Raw genomic sequence first — 23,733 nt, 5'->3', positions numbered from 1 at the left:
CAAAATAACTCTAATAGAAACAATCCTTGTAGCAAGGCCTGCAACATCCTCAACATCGCCTACATCCTTAGAAAGGACCTACATCAATGCCCTGCACAATATTCCAGACCCCCTTTGACACAAGAACATGTTGCATCATGTAAGCCCGTATAGGGTAATTGTCCCCATCCAACCTGTCCCGAGCAACAAACATCTTGAACACATCTGTGTTGTTGTCAGCCATGGTAAATGCTGCAACTGATGTGAAAACTACCCGAAAAGAGAAGAAACCGAGTGGGAACATCACGTGCTATATAGCACAAACCGTAGAAGATTGTAAGACACCTGTTACGCAAAAAATGGCACTGACAGAAATCCTGCACAAAATGACAAAATTGCCCGTGCAGACATGCCTGTAGTGGAAATGGAGGCCGAAATGAGTCTGAATCAGAAATCTGAGCAGTCCGAGCTCTGCGAGCCCTCCCGAAATATTTGGTGACCTGCAAACGCTCACCAAACCTCACTGGAATCAAAGAAAATGAGTAGGCGTGTGCTGGAGTAGCTGGCGACTAAGCTCGGGAGGACGCAACCTTCTCTGATACCAATTGTTGGAATTAGGGTTGCAGAGAAACACACACAGCTTGGAGAAGATGAAGGAAGCTTAAGGAACACAATAGAGAGTGTGTTTCTTAGTGTGCAATGGAAAGATAGATAGCCCTAGAGTGATGGGCATATATACAATGCACCGCGGAAGAAACCTCCTAAAGAGGGAAAAAATGCCCCGGCGGTCCTAGTGTGTTCACACACATCACTACCACATGTATATGGTAACAAGCACCTGTTTGTTGCAATGCAGATTCTCTCAAGCATGCACTCCACTCCTCATCACTTTCTAGTAGTCCTCGAGCAAGGCAAGCCTCTTTGAACGAAGAGTATACATATCCATCAAGAGTACACAACTCCTCAAAAGATCTACATCCCTTGCAAACTGTCCACAACATTCAGAAATAATACTTTTCACCAGCACTGGGACAAATGTTGTACATACGTCAAATAGAATTTCCTCTTTGCCTTCTTTTCCATTTCTTGCTCCCCGCTTTCCAAACCCACTCACATGGAAAATTACCATAAAATAATGATCGTGCATCTTCATGCAATTCATTAGTTTTGAGCCATTTTGTTAGAGGGGTTCTTTGATTTCTTTCTTCTCTTAGCACATTCTACAAATTGTCTCCATCATTGAAGACCACATTATTTTGCAAAGGCAAATGGGCCTGTAACCTTTGTACAGCTGGTTGCTCACTATGCATACCATATGCATAGATACGCCAACATGCCTCTGATGGGGATACATCCTTGTATTCAAGTACAAATTAATTTCATCCGTGATACCCTCTAAAGCTTGCAAGTGCATAATGGCTCTATCATGTCCCTTGTACACATATTTATAGAGTTATTTGACAACTATAGAGTTATTCTACACTCTTCAATACTACTATAAGCATATACTATATATTGTTGTAGCAATCTTCCTCCACGAAGAAGGAATTTGTTGCTATCTTCTCATACGTGAAGTCTAAACGCATAAAACTCACGTTGAGTAATCGTTTGTCTTGTATCTCCTCCACAAAGAGGAATCCCTATATGCCATCCATCTTCTCCATTTGGGAACAATATAACATACATCAATGACACACATGACCTGTGCAAATTTGAAATACCTTTGACAACCCCACTATGTGTAAAGATTTGAATATCTTGATGACCAATATCAAGGTCATTACCTTGACCAGGCATGATGGCTGCAACTTCACTTGCAATTGGAACAAAATACTGTCTAGAGATGGCTCGAGTCTTAGAAATAACCATCCTTAAATTGATATGTGGTGTCACTGATGGTCTCTTACAATAGAAAGTACACGTGCATATGGATTATGTACATGCATCATCTGTTGTAATTGATGCATTACGTGAGCATCTAATGAAAAACTCCTTATAACCTATTATTCACATCATGATCTATGACATGCACGTATAGTTGTGCATACCTTGGACAATATTGTTGTGGTGCACTATTAGGCAATAGAGATGCACTGCGATGAATGTTAACCCATTGATCTGAAATGTATAAACACCCCGACCTCTAGTGACTTGCTCATCTACATGAGCACCCAAGGATACCAAAGATAAGGAGTTATTGTGTGCTCGTATATTTCTTCTAAACGTCTTGTTGTGATCATCATCACTACTCAAAAGAGCTTCCAAAACCTCTGAAGGGTTGTGCAAAGGAGGCGAGGTGAATTTTCCCTTTGAACAACAATACCTACCCACAAATACCTGAGAGGTACTTTATACCTCATACTTCCATAGATATGCATTAAAAAAACAACACCGAAAAATCATGCTATCCATATGGTGTAAACTACAATCACCAAAAAGCAATGGAAAAGTAGATGGATGATGATTTTCAACTGTGTGTGAATTTATATGGCGTAAGATAGAGCCACATCCAACTCGTATTGCAGATGCACCACCCACCGCAAAAGTAGTAGGATTTGTAATTCCTCTTTGGCTTGCATTCACATTGTTTCTTTGACCACCAAAGTTGTTTTTATGCGCTGCTCCCGTTTGCTCTAAAGTCCCACCCTCAAAAATTTGGTGATAGTTTCCCATATTTAATGCATTGCATCTCCTTTGGTTTGTCATGTATGTCTTATCTCGTGCACGACTACGGCATATTGAGCATGTTACACTCAAATTTTTTAACCGTTGAACTCGAGTTCTAGTAAGAAACCTAGGAGGGTCCATACCTTATGTTGTAATTGTAACAACAAACATTTTAAGAAATAAGATGTAGTAAAAGAAAATGAAGTATTCTCTTTCTCTATCAATGATTATTAAAGTGAAGTTTTTATAAAAACACGTCAACAAAAAAGTTTCCTTATAAGCTTCATACATTTTTGTAGCCATGTAAAACCTACATCTAGTAAAGTGTATATATTGATATCTTTTATATCCCTCTTCTACCTTAGAAGTATACATGAAATAAGAGACGCAAGTGAGAGTCCAAGTCCAATATTAAAAGTGCAAGCAAAGGAGACAGTGTAGGTGCAAGCGAGAGAGTAAATGTTGATTTAGAGGAAAGGGTAGGTTTACAAATAGATAAGAGAAGTGGCAACATGGTACTCGACCTTAGACAACATTAGAAATACTTCAACTTCAAAGCTTCAAAGTCAAAATGTAATTGAGAAGTTTAGGTCAACATGACATGGCATTGAGAAACCTTAGATCAAATTGCCACCAATAAATAAGCACGTTATTGATATAAATATGGGAGACGACATCAATACATATAAAACTTCTTTTGATTTAATGAGTATAATATGCCCACAAAATGGAGAATCTAAAATTTTCCACATAAGAAACCTAGGAGGGGCCAATCTTGATACCATAAAAACCTAGAAATATACATTAAAGAGCAGGTGAAAGTGAGAGCATCCAATATTAAGTGAAAGCAAAGGAGAAAGAGCAGGCGCAAGTGAGAGAAAAAGCCCAACATTAACTGCAAGAAAATGAATAAGAGAAGATGCAAGTCAAAGAGAAAATGTAGATTTTGGCAGAGATCTTTTTTTAGGAATAAGCAAGAGACGTGACAATATCGAAATTGACTCCAAGTAGTGGTAGGAACACTTCAAAGTTCAAAGTTGAGATGGGATCGATTGAGAAGCTCACAATAACATGAGTTGAGATTGAGAACCAGCTAGGTTCAACTTTCATAGACAAAGCGAGTATAAACAAAAAATTTAAATAAGTGGAAATAAAGCATAAAAAGTTTAAATTTGTCACATGAGAATCACCTAGACCATATTGATAGGTTGTCCTCAAAATAGAAACCATGGTTATTTTTCTCTGGTTCGGCAAAGGCTTCATAGCCAAATGACTTAGCCTCTTTTCTATGGCATTTAAACGATTACGACCATCCTCAAAGCTATAATATCACTCTCTAGAGTAGTAATTTGCTCCTTTAATGCCACAAAATCTTGATTTTTCTCTATGGAACACATAGAGAAGTGTTTGATAGACTTGTTTTGAACTTCTTGCATCAAAGAAAAAAGGTCCCGTTGATTTTCTCCCAATCAAATAATATCTTTCTTCATGTCCTTCAAAGATGAAATTATCTCCTCTCAAAGACTTTCATCATTGCTAACATGTGATCCTTGGCCTTCTTGTTGAACATCCTCCAAATAACCTTTGCATTGGAGTTGGTTTTCAGTGTGGAAAACAAATTCGTTTTCAATCATCCTTAAACATTTTGAAGAATCTTTAGTTTGACCTTGACTCTTAGAGCGTGCAAGTTGCTTTACATTCCTGATAGTATTATTCTTGGAAAGCATTGGCATGATGATGACCTCATAGGAATTGTGTGGCCTTCTGCAAAAATACCTAGGGAAGAATTAAAAGGGCTATCAATATCTATAAGAGAAAACAAAAAGCTTTTTAAATTGTAAAAAAATATCATATTTATATCCTTAACTCAATCTATGGAGTAGTTTCACCTTGGATTTGGTCCCTTGAGCATGCAAGGTGCTTTGCATCTCTTACATTAGCATGCTTTGGAGGGGTTGATAAGATAACCTCATTGGGATCATATGGTTTGTTGACAAAAGCAATTGAAGTTCTTGATGTATTGAAAGGATTTTCCGTCATTGAAAGCATTTTTTTTAATGTTTCTTCTTCGCAATTTTATAAACAAAAGGAAAAAGGATTCATTCTAAATTTCTTATAGATTCTACCAAAACTACATAACACCCCTCTCCTATACATTGATTCGACATATTATCACACATGGGTGTCACATTACATGGCTTTCTAGATGACAGCGAAAGAAGAAGACATACCTTCTTTTAACGACTCTCAAGAACTTTTCTTAGAAATGGTGTGTTTGTGCAAGGCAAGATAATAAGGGTAGGGCCAGGAAGATCTCGGCTTCTCTCTAGATGCAATTACCTACCCTTGAATTTTAAAGGCATGTGGCACTATGCAAGACACTTATGTGGGAAAAATAATTCAATATCATTAGTCAAAGGCTCTTGAAAGAAGACGTTGTTGGGCGCATTTCTGACCCCGTTTTTTGTAAATCTGTACATATGGACATGACGCCCGATGTAAAAAGTGTGTGTGGTATTTCTTTTTGTGGGGTTTCTAGATTGCTTTAGCAAGCACATGTACATGCACTGCAAGTCGCTAGTCTAGTGACAACTGTTGGGCTACTATAAGTGCCCATGAGTGAGTTTTTTGAAGTGAGAATTGTATATGACTAAAACTCATGTACAAAATTAAAAATTGTCCGTGAAGGACAATAAAAGTTCAGGTTTGAGCTCGTTGTGCCCTCTTGATGGTTTGTGTTGCAGTTTTTGCCCCCGCCTTGCCTACTCTATGTGTAGTCGTGTCGGGACAGCTCCCTGTTCGCATAAATTTTGCATGTAGCGGTGTGTAGATTAAAATTTGGTCATCTTCAGATTTCTTGCCAGTCATTTTTGAAGATCTCTCTCAAGCTTTAAAGTGCCCCAATTGGAGTTGTGCTCTTCAGGTTACGACTAGTTCTCTGCAGGGTTATGGCTATGGCAGCCTAGTGGCAAATTGTGTACATGCAGATTGGGAGGGCATGTATCTATGAATTGTGGAATTGATGTTGAAGTTGTGGGTTTGTGATGTTCAATGGTGAAAGGGTAAGCCCTTGTCTTCATATTCATTGGTCGGCATGTGCTGTAAATCCATGCTTTGGCAGGGTTTTGCTCCTACGTGACATAGTCTCTTGGGTAAGCGACGGCCAGTAAATTCCCAAGGGGACTTATCTTGTTGGACTTGTGGTGTTTCAAAGGGATTTTACAAAGCTTTTTGTGTTCTTGTAGTGCTCTTTCAACGCTCTTGGGTGACATCGCTATAGAGGTGTTCCAGTTTGCTTGTTTCACAACAGTGTTTTGGTGCCCGCCACCGAGGAATCGCTTCAAGTTACCTTCAATTTACAGGTTTTAGAAGACATGGCATTTAAATTTTCAGAGTTTAGTGGGAAATCAAATGAAAATTCCAAAGGTTTCATTGAGAGAATGGAGTTTTCTTGCCTTCTTGCTGACAAGCAGGACCGAGCGTTGGTGCTGCGAATCTTCTACTTCTCTTTGAAGGGAGATGCTAGGGAATGGTTGGAAGGCTACGAAAAGGAGCTACCATCAGCCCAACCTCCTCAAGTTGTGACTTATGAAACGTTAAGGCATGCTTTTCTTACACACTTTCAACAGGTGGAAGATCCACAAAAGGTATGTCAGTCTATTCAAGGCTTGGTACAGGGTGAGGGCCGGACCATAGAAGACTTTGTGAAGGCATTCAATGTGGTATGGACAAAGTGGTGTATATATTTGGGGGTTGAAATTCCTCCAGTCATGTTGAAGAAGGATAGGTTTCTTGTAAGCTTGAGGAGTAATCTACGCTTGAAGGTAGAGCTTAAGCAGCCAAGAACCTTTGAGGAGGCAGTTGAAATTTCAAAGAATAAAGAGAGGAAAGCAGAGCACCTTTATCAACTTGGAATCAATGTTGAGCTGAAGGTTGAAGTGAAAGTGGTAGAGCAACCAAGGGTCCTCATCAGGGAGCCAGGTTATGATCAACAAGCTTCTCATTATGTGAATGCTTTTTGCAAGGAGATGCAAGAGGTTGTAGGTCTTATGAAGAATCTTAGTGTGCATATGATGGGAGGTGTAAGAGGTCAAAGCTATGGATATGGACGTGAGTATGGAAGCAATGAGGGGTTTACAGGTGGTAGAGGAATAGGCATGGCTGGAAGAGGGGATATGCTTCAATGTTACGATTGTGGTGAATGGGGTCATAAAAGCCCTCAATATGACAAGCCAAAGAGAATGGGTGGTGACATGTTTCCTCTTCCTCCACAAATTCCTTCTTGAGCTCAAGATTATGGTATTGAAATTAAAGGGGAAGCAGGACCAAGTGGTTTGACAGCTAAAGAGAAGGGCAAAACAAAAGTGGTAAGCATAGTTCGTTTGGAGAAGAAAGAGGATGATTCAGGAGCTATGGTCATGCGTGTAGGTAAGAGGGTTACAAGAGATCATGACATGAGTGATGCAAGTCCCAGCCATAAAAGAGGGAAACAGGTTGAAATAGGTGCAGGTAAAGAGAAGAAGAAGAGAAAACCCAAGCAACATTACAATGCATCTGACTTTCCTTTGGCAGAAGGGCAACCAAATTATAGTTTAAGGGCTTATTTGGTGAGTAGAAAGGCTGATGTTACCTTTGGGAAACTCATGGAAATGTGTCCTAAGTTAAAGAGGCAATGGAATCATGTAGTTAACCCCATAAAGAAGGAGCCTGCAAGGGGGTCAGTGAGAGTCCTATCTTTGAATGAGCTACCTGATATATGCCTTAATACAGATGCATGGCATAAGAGGAAGTGCATTGGAGAGGCTTATATTGATGGAGGTGCACAGGTATGTGTTATTACTCAAGCTTGTGTATCAAAGTTGGGACTGCACTTGGTGAAGAATTCAGGTTTTCGCATAAAGCTTGCCAACCAATCAAGGGTGAGGTTCTTGGGAGTTGTAAAGGACTTGGAGGTGGATGCATTTGATGTTAAATTTTTGGTCAATTTCCATGTTATGCCCGCTTGCATTGGTGCTTTCCCTCTCATCCTTGGAAGACCATGGTTACAGGCAACTAAAGTCATTAGGAAAGAAGTAGACTCATTTTTGGGCCTTTTAGCTCTAGTGAGAAAATGCTCCTTAGCCAATAGGAAGAAGGCTAACGTTACATTGAAAAAACCTTTTCTCTCATTTTGAAAATGTCCATGAAAACCATTTTGGTGAAATTGTCACTATCATCAGAAAAGTAAGGCGCTTGATAATGACATCTTGCACAAGCGCCGAACGCCTTTTTATGGCCCACTGTTGCTATCCTATAAAGTGAAGTACTTGTACTTGTGCATCTCGCACAAGTATCAATCACCTTTTGTACTCCCAATTTAAATTCAAACAGATCGTACTTTATAGTGATTGATAGGTACTATTTAAGACTATGAAGGAGTCGGAACCAAGCAAATAGAGGTCCTTGAGGGGTCTCTGGGACCTCTATTCGCGTGGTTTTGACCTCATGAGGCCCTAGGATTAAGATATAACATTTTTTAAGCCCACAGATGCATTTGGAACGTCCAAAAACCTAAGGATAGCTCACGTCAGATTTCAGCGTTTTAAAGAGCTATCCTAAGGTTTTTGGACGTTGCGGATACATCCGTGGAATTATTTTTGTATTTTGGAAACAACTCTTATGTGTTTTCTCTCATCACACATCACATCACTCATTAAGATTCATAGACATGGATTTTTGTGTACACTTAAGTTGGGCTCTCGAAAAGCATTTTGTACGAGCATACATTTAAGTGATTGAGCAAACTTTTACGTATGTACTATGAGAAATAAAATTCTAAAAAAAACTTTTGCATTTTTCTTAATTATCTCTCTCTATGCCGAGTTGGCGTTTCTTACAGGGCCCAAAATTGAGTCCAAGTTTCTCCTAATGTGTACAGGATTGGGGACATGGTACCATCACTCTCTACAATAGAAGGGGTGATAAGAAGAGGTTTGACATGGCTAGCAAGCAATATTTGGATGCTGATTTTGATGGGAAAAGTGATGAAGAAGAGTACTCAAGTGAAGAAGAAAACAATGGGGATGATGGCAGTGAAGTGGAAGATAGCAACGATAGTGATCTAGATGTTTCCTCCTTGTATCTTGAAGAAGAGCATGATGAGAAACAAAGATTTATTGGCCTTATGGAGAATGAGGATATCTCTAGTCCTTATGAGAAAATTGAAGAGATGATGAAACCCAAAGTTCAACCCAACAAGAGCTGATACAAGGTATGTTGTCTCCCGATTTGACTAGTCATAAGAAGGGCGAGTACCTACATATGATACAACAATTTCCCCATTTATTCATCACTTCTTATGAGGAAATTAGAGGCTTTAAGGTAGAGGAAATTCACATTCCAATCAAGGAAGGAGATCAGCCCGTACGCCAAAAGCTAAGAAGAATGGGACAGGTACAACTTAATCATATGTCCTGTGAGTACTGCAGAATGGGTGAGTACTGTTGTTGTCACACCAAAGAAGGATGGAAAGTGGAGGATATGTGTTGATTTTAAGCCTCTAAACGCAACCATGAAGAGATATCCATACCCTCTTCCTTTCATAGATGACATACTTGATTCTATTGCAGGGCATGAGAGGTATAGTGTATGTGATGGATTCTTTGGATATTTTCAGCTCACCTTGGCTTTAGAAGATCAAAATAAGACCACATTTATCACACCATGGGGATGCTTTTTTTATTGTGTGCTTCCTTTTGGTCTTATGAATGGCTATGTGTGGTATCAAAAGCTCGTCAATAAGGTGTTCTCTCCCTTTCTTGGTAAGTTTGTGAAGGATCTTATTGATGAATTTTGTGTTTATAGATCTAGAAAGGATCATTGTGCAAAGATAGGGATGGCATTGAAGCAATACGATGAAAGTGGAGGTCAACTCAACCCAAAGAAGTGTCATCTTGCTCAACCAAGAGTGCAGTTTTTGGGGCATATGATCTCAGAGAATGGGATTGAAGCGGATCCTAACAAAGTGAAGGCTTTGGTGCTCCTCCCATCACCTAAAGATACAAAACAACTTGCTACTTTCATTCAAAAGGTGAAGTGTATGGCAAGGTTCATTCCTTTGTCCTCTCAACTTCTTTATCCTCTACAACAAGTAGCAAGGTTGGATCCTCTACAATGGACGAATGAATGTGAAGGTATCAAAGAGGTTCTTGGTTCTCTTCCTACTATGTAAGCTCCTAATTGGGATAAGGAGTTTTATGTGAATCCATCAGTAAGTGAGGATGCCATTGGAGCTATGCTTCAAAGAGGTAACAATTCCCACTACATGAAGCCAATCTATTGTGCTAGCAGGGTGAAGCCAGAGGTGGAAAGGGGATATACTAAGGTGGAGCTCATTATGGTGAGTGTGATTATGCATGTAGAAGGTTTAGGCACTACCTTCTCCCTAAACCATTCACATTCCTCACTAGCTACACTCTTCTACCTCAATTGGTGAATAGCCCTACTTTGTCAAAGAGGCTCATGAAGTGGATTGTAGAGTTATAGGAATTCCAATTCTCTTTTCTTGTTGAGGAGAGTATGAGGGCTACACTGGATTATTTGTTTACTTATAAGGAAAGCACTCTTCTTCTTAAGGAGGACACGGTGAAGAAGCAACAATAGAAGTCCCTGACATATACAATGCCTATCTATTGCTTTTTGATGGCTCTTACAGGAAAGCGCATGGTGAAGCTTCGGGAGGTGTTGTAATCTATGATCCTCAAGGTGCTTTGGTAACTAAAAGGGGTTTGAAGCTTACAGCACAAAGTAACAATGAAGCTGAGTATGCTACTTTGGAGAAAGGCCTCAACATTTGCCTTGAGCTTGGCATCTGTCGTGTGAGGGTAAGAGGTGATGCTCTTTTGGTGGTTAAGCAAGTACTTAGGGAGTGTCAAAGTAAGAATCCAAGGCTGAAAAATATGTGTTTTCAAGTGAAGAATCTGCTTAAGCATTTTGAAGCTTGGAGTTTAAGGCATGTGGACGGGTCTCAAAATGAAGAAGCACATGGTGTAGCGCAAGGTTCAATTGGGCAATTGTATTGATAAGGCTGATTCTCCTCTTCATTTGAGAAGGGAAGATTTAGAGAGGGAGTAGGATTTTCTTCAAACAGGTATGCTTCCATCAGAGTTGGAGTATTCAAAAAAGTATGCCTTCCTACGTCCTGCCAAAAGGTATGTGCTACTTGGTGATGCCTTATATATGAAGGGGGATGATCTTGTGATGAGAAAAGTTCCTTGGAAATAGGAAATTTACAAAATTTTAGAGGAGAATCATGAGGGTTCTTGTGGTGGTCACTTTGCTTCAAAGATCACTTTGCATAAATTCTTGCAGGAGGGATATGTGTGGCCAAGCATTCAAGGTGATGTTCATCATTGGTGCAAGTCTTGTAAAGAGTGTCAAATCATGGAAAATAGGGTTCTCAAATCAGAAATTAGAGGCACCATTGTGGCTTATGATGTGTTTGAGAAGTGGGATATTGATGCAGAAATGTTACATACTGCTGTTTACTATTTATCCAGGTGGGCCAAGGCCAAAGCTGTTAAGCACATCACGAGTAAAGATGTTTCCTTATTTATATATGAAGATATTTGTTGCAAATTTGGCATGCCATTGGAGATACTTTCTGACAAGGGCCCAGGTTTCAGGGGAGAGTTGGTGGATTATCTATGTGAGAAGCTTCATGTGCATCGTAGGTTTACTACTCCATATTATCCCCAATGCAATGGCATGAATGAAAGGTTTAATGGAGAGCTCATAAGGATGCTTACAAAGATGACAAGAAACAATGTGAAGACTTGGGATTTAGAGCTACCTTGTGTTCTATGGGCTTACATGACTGCTATCAAATCAGGTACTGGTTTCTCTCCCTTCCATCTAGTTTTTGGCAAAGTATTTACTTCCTATTGAGGTGGAGATACTAGCTTTGAAGATGATGCTAAAACTTGAAGAAGAGTCCAATGATGCATTTGACCATGTGTCTAAGTCTGAAGATGAAGTGAAGACTCCCTCATGTGGTTTACATGATCTCTTTTGTGTTCCTGATCATGAATGATCTAGCAGGCTAGGCAAACTATGTTGGGCGCATTTCTGACACCCCGTTTTTTGTAAATTTGTACATATGGACATGACGCCCAATGTCAAAATTGTGTGTGGTCTTTCTTTTTGTGGAGTTTCCAGGTTGCTTTAGCGAGCACATGTACATGCAGTGCAAGTCACTAGTCTAGTGACAGCTGTCGTGCTACTGTAAGTGCCCGTGAGTGAGTTTTTTGAAGTGAGAATTGTATATAACTTAAACTCATGTACAAAATTAAAAAAGTTCAGAAAAGGATCAGAAAATTTCAGGTTTGAGCTTGTTGTGCCCTCTTGATGGTTTCTGTTGCAGTTTTTGCCCCCACCTTGCCTACTTTACGTATAGTCGTGTCGAGACAGCTCCCTGTTCGCATCAATTTTTCATGTAGCGGCAGGTAGATTCTAATTTGGTCATCTTCAGCTTTCTCGCTAGTAATTTGTCAAGCTTTGTATCAAGATTTAAAGTGCCCCAATTGGAGTTGTTCTCTTCAGGTTACGACTAGTTCTCTACACGGTTATGGCTATGGCAGCCTAGTGGCAAATTGTGTACAGGCAGATTGGGAGGGCATGTATCTATGAATTGTGGAATTGATGTTGAAGTTGTGGGTTTGTGATGTTCAATGGTGAAAGGGGAACCCCTTCAGAAAAGGATCAGAAAATTTCAGGTTTGAGCTCGTTGTGCCCTTTTGATGGTTTCTGTTGCAGTTTTTGCCCCCGCGTTTCCTACTTTACGTATAGTCGTGTCGGGACAGCTCCCTGTTCGCATCAATTTTTCATGTAGCGGCAGGTAGATTCTAATTTGGTCATCTTCAGCTTTCTCGCTAGTCATTTGTCAAGCTTTGTATCAAGCTTTAAAGTGCACCAATTGGAGTTGTTCTCTTCAGGTTACGACTAGTTCTTTGCACGGTTATGGCTATGGGAGCCTAGTGGCAAATTGGTGTACAGGTAGATTGGGAGGGCATGTATCTATGAATTGTGGAATTGATGTTGAAGTTGTGGGTTTGTGATGTTCAATGGTGAAAGGGGAACCCCTTGTCTTCATATGCATTGGTCGGCGTGTGCTGTAAATCCATGCTTTGGCAGGGTTTTGCTCCTATGTGATATAGTCTCTTGGGTGAGCGACGGCCAGTAAATTCCCAAGGGGACTACTCTTGTTGTACTTGTGGTGTTTCAAAGGGATTTTACAAATCTTTTTGTGTTCTTGTAGTGATCTTTCAACGCTCTTGGGTGACATCGCTATAGAGGTGTTCCAATTTGCTTGTTTTCCAACAACATCATTCTTGCCAATGCCTTGGTTGACATGTATACGAAATGCAGTGTACTTCAAAAAGCACAAAAAGTGATTGAGGAGATGCATTTTCAAGATGTTGTCTCTTGGACTTCATTGATTATAAGATATATATATGCTGAATGGGGGCAAGGCTAAGAAGCACAAAAAGTGTTTGAGGAACTGCCTCTTCAAGATGCCCTCTCTTGGAGTGTTCTGAATGCGGGATATGCTCGGGATATAAGAAAACATTGTGCTTGGTAATGCCTTGGTTGATATGTATACCAAATGGGAGCAAGGCCAGGAAGCTCTGGGCTATTTTCAATAGATGCAAAGCGAAGGTATCTCTCTAGATGCAATGATTTACGCTTGCATCTCGAAGGCGTGTGCCACCACTCAAGATGCTGATACATGCAAAATAATTCACGTTAGTCGATAGCAATTGAAAGAAAACATTGTGTTTTTCAATGCCTTGGTCGATATGTATGCTAAATGTGGTATCTTCAAAAAGCACAAAAATTTCTTGGTGAGACATTATCGAGGCTGTTGCCTTTTGGAATTCATTGATTGCATGATATGATATGCCGAATGGGGGCAAGACTAGGAAGCTCTAAGCTATTTTCAACAGATGCAAAGTGAGGGTATCTCTCTAGATGCAATGATTTATGCTTGCATCTTGAAGGTGTGTGCCACCATTCAAGATGCTGATGTACGGGAAAAAGAATTCACCTTAGTCAATAGCAATTGAAAGAAAATGTTGTGCTTCGCAATGTCTTGGTCTATATGTATGCTAAATGTGGTATTTTTTAGAAAGCACAAAAATTGCTTGAGGAGACACTGTTTGGGCTGTTGTCTTTTGGAATTCATTGATTGCATGATATGATATGACGAATGGGGGCAAGGTTAGGAAGTTCTGAGAAGATCTTGGCGGATGCAAAGCAAGGGCATCTCTGTAGATGCAATCAATTACGCTTGCATCTTGAAGGCGTGTGCAACAGCTCAACATGATGATATGGGCAAAATCATTCACACGATGAGATTGTTAGTCAGGGGCTGCTAAAAGAAAATGTAGATATACCTACGCTTTTTTGTCTTGAATGCATGTAGCACTACGTAAGAAATTTATATATGAAAAATAACTCAAGATCATAGTTTTAGTCAAGGGCTGTTGAAAGAAAAGATTGTTCTTTGCAATGCCCTAGCCAACATGATTGCCAAATTTCATCTACTTCAGAAATCACAAAAAGTGCTTGAGGAGTTGCATGCCCCATATGCCCTTTCTAGGAGTGTTTTGATTGTGGGATATGCTCAATAGGGGTAGTGCTAGGAAGCTCCATGTTGTTTTTCAGAGGATGTAAAGTGAGGCCATCTTTCGAGATGCAATTACCTATGCTTGCATTTTGAAGGCATGTGGCACTATGGGAGCTCGCTGCTGCTGTTCTCCCCCCGCCCCTTTCTCTCCATCGCGCCCCCTGCTCACCTTCGCCCTCCCTCCCTACCTGCTCACCCCAGCCCTGCCCTACCTTGCCCACTGCCCACCCACGTACTCGCTGGCCTACCCTGCCTGCTGCCCACTCCCCTACCTGCCAGCCCAGCCTTTGCCCGCCTGCCTTGCCGCTACCCGCTGCCCTACCCGTCTACCTGCCCATTGCCTCGCCCACCTACACATTACCCCTAGTTCTTCTCCTCGCCCTCTGCGTTCCTGCTTGACTGGTTCGATAACACTTTCCACGTGCTTGATCCAATAGGAGGTTTTTTCGTTCGCCGACGCCTCTTCGCCCTTCTCTACAACAACAGACAGATATGGAGGCTCAAGCTCCACCATAGATGGGCTCCAGTGAAGTCCCCTTGCTCGCCCCGCTGCAGCCACCATTTGACTTTCTCTCTCATCAACAGAGCAAGTGAGCCTAGCCGCAGAGTCAAACGCCTTCAGGCGACTTCTGTCATTTGCAAGATTCTCGGCACGAGACCCAACAAAGGAGAGCTGCGTAATCTTCTCCAGGCCCGCCTTCTTGCAGAGGTGGGCAAGATCTTGGATGTTTAGTTCCTCGGACCTGGCTACTATCAGATAGAGTTTGAGACTTTCGAGATGGCATCCAAGGTCGTCGCAATGAGCCTATTGGCCATCCGATCAGTTCGTGTCTACTTTTGACAGTGGAGGCATGGTTTTGATCCAGATACAAATGTTCTGGTAGATGCGATAGACCTTCTAATCTTTGTCTACTTTCCTGGTTTGAGGAGGGAGTACCTGCCTTTTTTGTCCATGATAGGCTCAAAGATTGGGACTGTCCTGGAGACACCTTGCATGACAGCCTCGGTAGCTACCAAGGTGGTCGGCATCCCCTCAGTATGTGTTCTGGTTAGGGACACCCACACTCTCCCGAAGGTCATGCTACTTCCTCGAGTGAGTGGGGGTTGGTTTCGACAAAGCGTGGAGTATTCGGGCCTCCCAAATCAGTGTTTCATTTGTTGACAAATGGGCCATCTTGCAAAGGCCTGTCCACGAAGGAGACCCCGACGTGCACCACATGCCCAGCCCTAGGTCTCAAGAGCTGGACAGCAGCAGTAGATAGAGTCACAGAGTACGCAGGTAGATCCACCCTTCGAGCCTGGGGCTCAAGCGAAGGAGGGATGACAACAAGTTCATGGTCGACGTTGGCAGGGGCCACTGCGCCAACCTAGAACTCAGAGTGGTCCCCAAGCTCTTGCCCAACAATAGTGGGTTCCCATGGGGAACCAATTTGAACCTCTTTAGCAAGACGAGGTCCTTGCTCCAGCCTCTACCTCAGCCTCACCCTCGACAGCCCCTCCTCCCCCCGAGTTTCCCTTCTCTTCCCCTCCCCCCCCCCCCCCCCCCCCCTCTCCCCCCCCTTCTCCCTCTACCTTTCCATCTCGCCCTCCTCCCTCTACCGCTCCCCCTCGTCCCTCCTCTACCCCTTCTCCCTCGCACCGCCCTTCTTCCTCATCTCCTCCCGCTCCAGCCCGATAGTTGTCTCTGGGGGTCGGGCCCTCCTCGGCTGCTAGGAGATCTTTTGGCAGCGCTTTTGCCACGAGTCGTTTGGTGAGAGAGGGACAACCTTTCTTGTGACCCCCTCTATTGGTGCAGATGTCCCCTTTAACAGCAGCTCCTCGTGGTCTGACAAGCTTCGATATTCATCGTCATTGGCATTTATTTGCCTACAACTTTACACGATTTATCGGTGACCCTTCACTAGACCTTGAGGTATCGTGCTTCAGAGTTCATGTTCTATTCCTTGCAGCTAGGGGGATAGAGGCCTTGGAATCAATGATTGGCTTCTCTTTTTTCCTATGTGGCAGGGACTAGGTTGAGTGGTCTCTAGACTCAGCAATGGAGTGGCTGCAAACACAGTCCCTAGACTTCTCTCACCACATGGGAGACCTAGGGGTTACAAACTTGCTTTAGACTCTGTTGCCGTTGGCCAAGTTCTCTGTGACACTACTAGACGCAAAAGGATGTAGACATATTGTGGTTGAGTTCTTTTGGCTGACATGTAGAGCCCACCATTTTATGTACACATACATAAGGACTCTTGGACAGAGGAGGTTGCTTTGTGCACGGCTCGTTCTACTTGGGCTTGGGCCAGACACTCTTTGCAGTCACGCCTATCTTGGGGATGCTCGGATGTGGATTACTCCCCATCCAAGCCTACCTCAAAGATAGCATAGTTATATGCTATTGCAACCTCAATTCTTTCTTGCTCCCCATGAGGATCATCTCATGGAATGTGCAAGGATTAGGTGGGCCCCAGTTTCAGCGTCAGAGGGGCCAATTGTGTCAATAGCTTCAATGTTGCCTTGTGGGAGGAGAGATTGACCTTCTTATGCTACATGAGCATCATCTGTGTGAGAGCTGCATTAGACGTTGTGGTTAGCTTTTGCTTGGACGATATGAGACTTTTTGGTCAGCTGCATTTCAACCTCAAGGCATCCAGGGAAGGGTATGTATGACTATTGCGGATTCTTTGAAGCAGGCCATTGTGGGCAGAGGGATTATTGTGTCAGACAGGGCTTAGTGGATCACTATGCACGTTCAAGGTTGCCTCTTGGGTTTCTTGAATATCTATGCACCCAATGTGGGGTGAGTGCACGTGCAGAGTTTTGGCCTCATATTGTTTAGTCTCTGCCACATGCAGAGCAATGGTGCATTGGGGGTGACTTCAACATGTTGAAGGACCCCTCTGACAAGATTGGAGGAAGCCATACTACTGTGCATGGAGTTGAGCTGGCAGCTTGGGAGAGGTTCTGTATGACTCTGCGGGTTTCAAATGTGTGGCAGAATTCTAGCTTTGTGAGGCTCCCAGATAGCCTGGCCTTTTTTGACCGCAGAGTGGGACTCAGTGAATCCATCTCAGATAGATTGCTTCTACACTAGTGACCACTTATGTGACTTGGGTGGGACGGTTGGCATTCTGGTTGGGAATTCCTTTTCGGACCATGCACTAGTGATCCTCACAGTGACAGACAGGTAGAGGGGGGGAGCATGATGCTACACATCCCTAAGAGGGTCTTGCTGGACTCTGCACTCAGAGAGAAAGTTGTGGATCTTTGGATAGAGAGTTTAGACATGCAAGATTCTCCTACTGACAGAGTGGCCTCAAGACTTACTCAGCTTAGTCGACTCCTTTTTTGGATTCCTCAGCTCGCCTGGCTGCATCGAGAGAGGAGGAGCAGTGTCTCCGACGGGGTGTTGCTTTCTTGGAGAGGATGTAGGAGCAGCATCCAAACAGTCCTTGGTTGGAGGAACAGTTGCAGCAAGCTCGCCAGGAGCTTGTCAGCATAGAGGAGAGGTGCCATGAGTTTGCTTTCCATCAACATGCATCTCAGTGGACCCAAGTGGGTGATAGAGTGACAGGCACATTCTTTGAGGCAGTGGGGCCCCGGCATACGCATGCCAAGGTAAGTCAGTTGAGGTAGTGGGACCCCGACATACACATACCAAGGTCAATCAGTTGAGGAGGCACGACGGGTCAATTGCTTCAAAGCCAGAGGACATGTGTGCATTTGCTATTGACTTTTACCATGATCTATTGTCTGCAGAGCCTTAGTCAGAGCATCAGAATGCATGCAAAGAGTAGATGTGGGTGCAAATGCCTTGTCTTGTGACTGAGGAGATGCGCCAGAGGCTTGAGTTGCCTCTTCAATTTGAGGAGCTACACGCATCTCTTAGAGAACTTCCCCGTGGTAGCTGTCCAGGTGAGGATGGTTTGACTCTTGGCTTTTTCTTGGAGTATTGGGACTTGTTTGGCTCAGATCTCTGTAGCGCTTTTCAATACATCCTACACACAGGAGAGATGCATGATAGCATGACTGAGGTCCTGATCTACCTCATTCCCAAGGAGGGTGGCTCCTTGGAAGATATTTGATAGTGGTGACCGATCACCATCCTCAACTCACCCTACAAAATTCTTGCTAAGGCTCTGAGTTTGAGGATTCAACCACTTCTAGAGAGCATTATACATGGGACACAGACAAGTTTTGTCAAGGAGAGTAGTATCCATGACAACATCTTTACTTTTTGGGAGGCTTTTGTCCTCGTCAGTCTCCGTGGTGAGGATCTGGTGATACTTCTTCTCAATTTTGAGAAGGCCTATGATAGAGTGGATTGGGACTTTTTGGAGGGCACTCTACGTAGGATGGGCTTCTCAAATGCTTGGATCAGAGGTGTGTCAGCTTTGTACAGACGGGCACACAGTCAGGTAATTTTGTCATGAGGTAGAGGTGATCGTTTCATGCTCACACAATCGGTCAGATATGGCTGCCCTCTTGCCCTGTTCCTCTTCCTCTTCTGTGTTGAGGCGATGAGCAGGTTTTTGGTTTCATCAGAAGTTGGTTTACGTGGCTTAGTCATCCCTATTTGGGGAGATGAGCTACTAGATGCCGAGTTTGCAGATACTCAGCCCTATGCTTGGATTGCCAGGAGGCCAAACTTCACAGGTGTGAGCAGGCTCTTGAGACCTTTTTTTGTGCATCAAGTGCAGTGATCAACTAGAGAAAGATAGTGGCTTTCTCGGTTGGTAGTGCTCCTATGCCAGATTGGATGCCACGTGCGAGTTTCAGATGGATTCCCCCAAGGACTACAATTCAATACTTGGGCTGTCAGGTTGGCTTGGACTTGTATTTAGAGCAGTAGATTGCTCCCCTCCTCGTGTCCATCATGAGGAAGTTGCTGCATTGGAGCTCCGCATGACTTTCTCTGGCAGACAGAGTTGTGGTGGCCAATCAGGTTTTGTTGTCTACTATCTGGTACATCACTTCTTGTTGGATCTTTTTGAGTTCTTGCAGTGAGGTAGAGAGGCTGATCAGAAACTTCCTTTGGTCAAGGTGTGACACTCAGATAGCCGAGGCCAAAGTGGCATGGCAAGTCATCATTCTTCCTTGTTCTCAGGGAGGGTTGAGTATCATAGACCCATCACAACATACCAGAGCCCTTCTAGGGAAGTTTATCATTAGAGGACTTCTTCCAGGAGAGGAGCCCTCGAAGGAGTTCTTGCTTTAGCAGCTTAGTGCTAGAGTGCCTCAGGCTAGAGGCACCTGGCGACCTTCGACCAGATGGATTTTCACAAAGATGCGTAGAGTTGGCTTGAGCAGGAGACTGGAGGACCGCTTTTCTGTGAGCTTGCTATGATCCTGGGAGTAACTGGGAGAGGCCTGGAGCAATGCCAGCCTACTTGCACAGAGGAGTGCCTGAGATATACCCTTGTTTGGAACCCCATGGTTAGCACTCAGAGAGGCCACTTGGTTGGTAGTAGGCCTCATGTTTTCTGGGGTCCCATGGCAGAGGGTCCATCACGCACTTTAGGTGACTGGCTACAATTCTCAGGCTTGTCAGAGGAGCTTCAAGGCATCCATCTACGGGGCATGAGAGGGGTGCAGAGCATGTGTCAAGACATCTTAGGCAGTACAGGATGAGTGGCTTGCACCTCTTGACTCAACAACACCCAAATGGATGGGGGCCTTCACATGTCTAGAGGTTCTCATCGCAGTTCGAGCTTGCTTAGAGATTGTACCCTCCCTGTTTTTTGAGCTACAGGGTGAGGGTGGGTTACACCAAGTTTCAGTAGAGGCCCCTCAGGTGGTAGAGTGCTATTTTTAGAGGATCCAAGTTGTGGGCATCTCTGGGAGGACGCGTGTCATAGATCCTAACCCAGAAGCTCTAGAGACTAGCCAGTGTAGACTGTGGGATTGGAAGAGCTGTCCACTGGCACGAGTGCAGTGGGATCCTGGAGAGGAGGGACCCTTTCTCCTCAGCAAATCATCCAGTTGTCCCTTTCTTTTAGTACACTGTTCGACTAGGATGTCACATACTGGCAACACGAAGAGAGGCTCGTCTTGCTACAACACCTCATTGGCAGGAGGAGGGTCTCACAACTGAGTTCTTGTCAGCGTTTTGGGAGAGGTTGTGGGACTTCAGATAGCTGAGGCGAGTCACTTTGTTCCAGTGGATGGTTGCACATTGAGCTACAATAGTTGGGAGCTGGCTTGTACATAGTGGTCTCTCGGCAACATGCTGACCATCTTGTGGAGAGTCAACGTCACTATCTTCGGGACTATCCTTTGGCACAACACGTTTTTGCTTTGTGTTCTTTGGCTGATGCCAGCTCTTTCCATAGCTCGGCAGTACACTTGGGGCAGCTGCTTGGTCCACTCATGGGCTCGACACTTCAATTTGAGTTATCCTCCACCAACAGGATGATAGTGATGCAGGGGGTCAACCTACACTCCAGCGTGCTACAGAGCTTACTCCAGAGGAGTGGTGTAGTGAGAGAGAAGAGTGTTGGGAGCTCATGTGAGGCCTGACACTCTGGTTCATCTGGTGGGCCCGCTGCTTTCGCATCTTCGAGGCTCGCCCTATACCACTAGTAGAGACTGTTCGAGATCTTTGGCTAGAGCTGATCCATACTCTCATAGGATAGTTCGAGAGACTCCAGGGCAGCTCCAACCGCATGCGGGAGCACAGAGAGGCTTTCCTTCGACTCTGGTGCCCTAGGCCTTTCTTCATCGTGGTCGAGGGTGTGCTCAGATGGCACTACCATCCACCTGTGTGGCTCTTCCCTCCTCCCATCCCTTGATTTAGCCTCAGTGTACATATGTTGTTTTTTCATTGGGAGAGTCTCCCCCTCATGAGTGTTGTAGCCCTCTCTTGTATAGGTGGTTGTAGCCCTATGGGAAGTTTCATTAACTAATAGAAAGATCTTTTTCTTTTAAAAAAAGGCATGTGGCACTACACAAGACACCGATATTGACAAAAGAATTCACAATGATATTGTTAATCAGAGGTTGTTGAGAAAAGATATCATGCTTGGAAATGCCTTGGTCGACATGTATAACAAATGTGGTGCACTTTAAAAAGTAAAAAAGTGTCTTGAGGAGATGTCCTCTCTTGGAGTGTTCTGATTGCAGGACATGCCCAACAGGGGCAGGGCTAGGAAGATTTGGGCTTATTTTAGAGGATGCAAAGTGAGGACATCTCTTTGGATGCAATTACCTATGCTCGCATTTTCAAGGCATGTGGCACTACGCAAGACAATAATATGGGAAAAAAGAATTCATGATGATTTGTTAGTCAAGGTTGTTGAATGAAAATGTTGTGCTTGGTAATGCCTTGGTCAATATGTATGCCAAATTTGGTTTACTATAGAAAGCACAGCCTAAGTGCTTAAGGAGCTACCTGTCCGGGATGTTGTCTCTTGGACTTCATTAATTTCAGGACATGCCGAATAGGGGAAAGGCTAGGAAGCTCTGGGCTATTTTCAGCAGATGTTAAGCGAGGGAATCTCTCTAGATGCAGCAACTTACACTTGCTTCTCATGGCACCACTCAAGTTGTTGATACATGCAAAAGAATTCATGACGATATTGTTAGTTAGGGACTGCTCAAAGTAAACGTGATGTTTGCCACCTTATTGACATGTATGCCAAATGTGGTCTATTTCAAAATGCAAAAAAACACTTAAGGAACTCGCTGATCGGGATGTTGTCAATTGAAATGCATTGAATTTATGCTAAATAGGGGCACGGCCAAGAATCTCTGGGTTGTTTTCAGTAGAAGTGTTGCAAGGGCATCTCTCCAAATGCAATCTGAACCTATGCTTGCATCTTGAAGGTGCGTGGCACTACGCAAGTCGCTAATATGGGCAAAAAAAATTGCATGATATTGATATGCCAAATGTTGTGCACTTCAAAAAGTACAAAAGATGCTGAAAGAGCTGCCTGAGCGGGATGACGTCTCTTGCAATACACTACTTTTTTGCTATGCCCAACAATGGGGCTACAAATCTTTGCGTTGCTTGCAATGAATGCGAAGTGTGGGTGTCTCTCCACATGAAATTACATATGCTTTGGTCTTGAAGCCTATGATTACATCTTGAAGGGATGCGCCATTACACAAGATGCCTACATGGATAAAAAGATGAAAGCCCCTATGCTTTGGTCTTGAAGACTATGCTTACATCTCAAAGGGTTGTGGCACTACGCAAGGTACTGAAATGGACTCCACTCCTCGCCTAAATCAAATATCCACGTTTTCTCTAATCCCGAGCCTATGTATCTCTCTTCTTTTTGTTCCGTGTTTATCTCTTTTTTCTATTTTAGGTTTTTATTTTCTCTGTCTCTCTCTCTCTCTCTCTCTCTCACACACACACACACACACACACACACACACACACACAAAATCTAGGCTCTTTTTTAGAAGATGTAATGTAAAGTGAGGGCATCTCTCGGCAAAAGAATTCAAGATGATATCGTCAATCAAAACATCAATGATTTTGTTCATTGATATAAAACGTTTTGCTTTCCAAAGCCTTTATCAACATGTATGCCAAATGTGGTGTACTAAAAAAAAAAGCGCATGCCAAATGTGGTGTACTGCACCCCATTATTCATGATATTATCAATCAAAACATGCGAATTTTTTTGTTAATAAAAAACGTTTTTCTTTCCAATGCCTTTATCAACATGTATGCCAAATGCGGTGTACTTAATAAAAAAAGCGCATGCCAAATGTGGTGTACTGCAACCCATTATTCATTTAAAAAAAGGCTTACCTAAAGATGATCACTTGAGCAGCGGTGCTACTCTCTCTCTCTCTCCCCGCTTTTCTTCTTTGAGCTCCACATTCGCTACAACACTGTGTGTGTGTGTATGCACGCCCGAGCTTCCAATACCCACGGGCTACAGTTGGAGCTCGACCAGAGGATGGACTGCAGACGCGCCCGATAGAGGCCTACTAACCACCCTAAAATATATATATATCTCTCTCTCTGTCTATCTATCTCTCTCTCTCTCTCTCTCACACACACACACTCATGCTCACCTAGACTCGTTCTGCAAGTGCCGCAATCCTTTCAACCTGCATGTGCGCAATCAAACACTGGACAGCAATGCAGCAACTAGTGATGGCAATGGGTAGAGCAAAGCGTCAGACAATAGCTGCAGAGGACAATTGTAGCTGAAGAGAGAGAGAGAGAGAGAGAGAGAGAGAGAGAGAGAGAGACCCCCAAGAGATTGCCAGCCGTTCTATTTTCTATGATGAGCTTTCCCACTGCTCCTTCAATGTACCTTGCAGGTCCCCATGGTCCTCCAACATGGCCAGATGCAAGCTCCAACGAGGATGCAAGATGCAATGCAAAGGGCCTTAGTTCTTGCCACATGGAAGCCCCCTTTGCAGTGCACATTAGATATAGTTAGGACAAGTGTTGTTAAACAACATTAACA

Source organism: Adiantum capillus-veneris, chromosome 10 (genome assembly GCF_014529385.1).
Source record: "Adiantum capillus-veneris isolate H3 chromosome 10, ASM1452938v2, whole genome shotgun sequence".
In the NCBI taxonomy this organism is placed as follows: Eukaryota; Viridiplantae; Streptophyta; class Polypodiopsida; order Polypodiales; family Pteridaceae; genus Adiantum; species Adiantum capillus-veneris.
The sequence above is the reverse complement of the archived record's forward strand: the minus strand, read 5'-3'. Positions refer to the sequence as shown.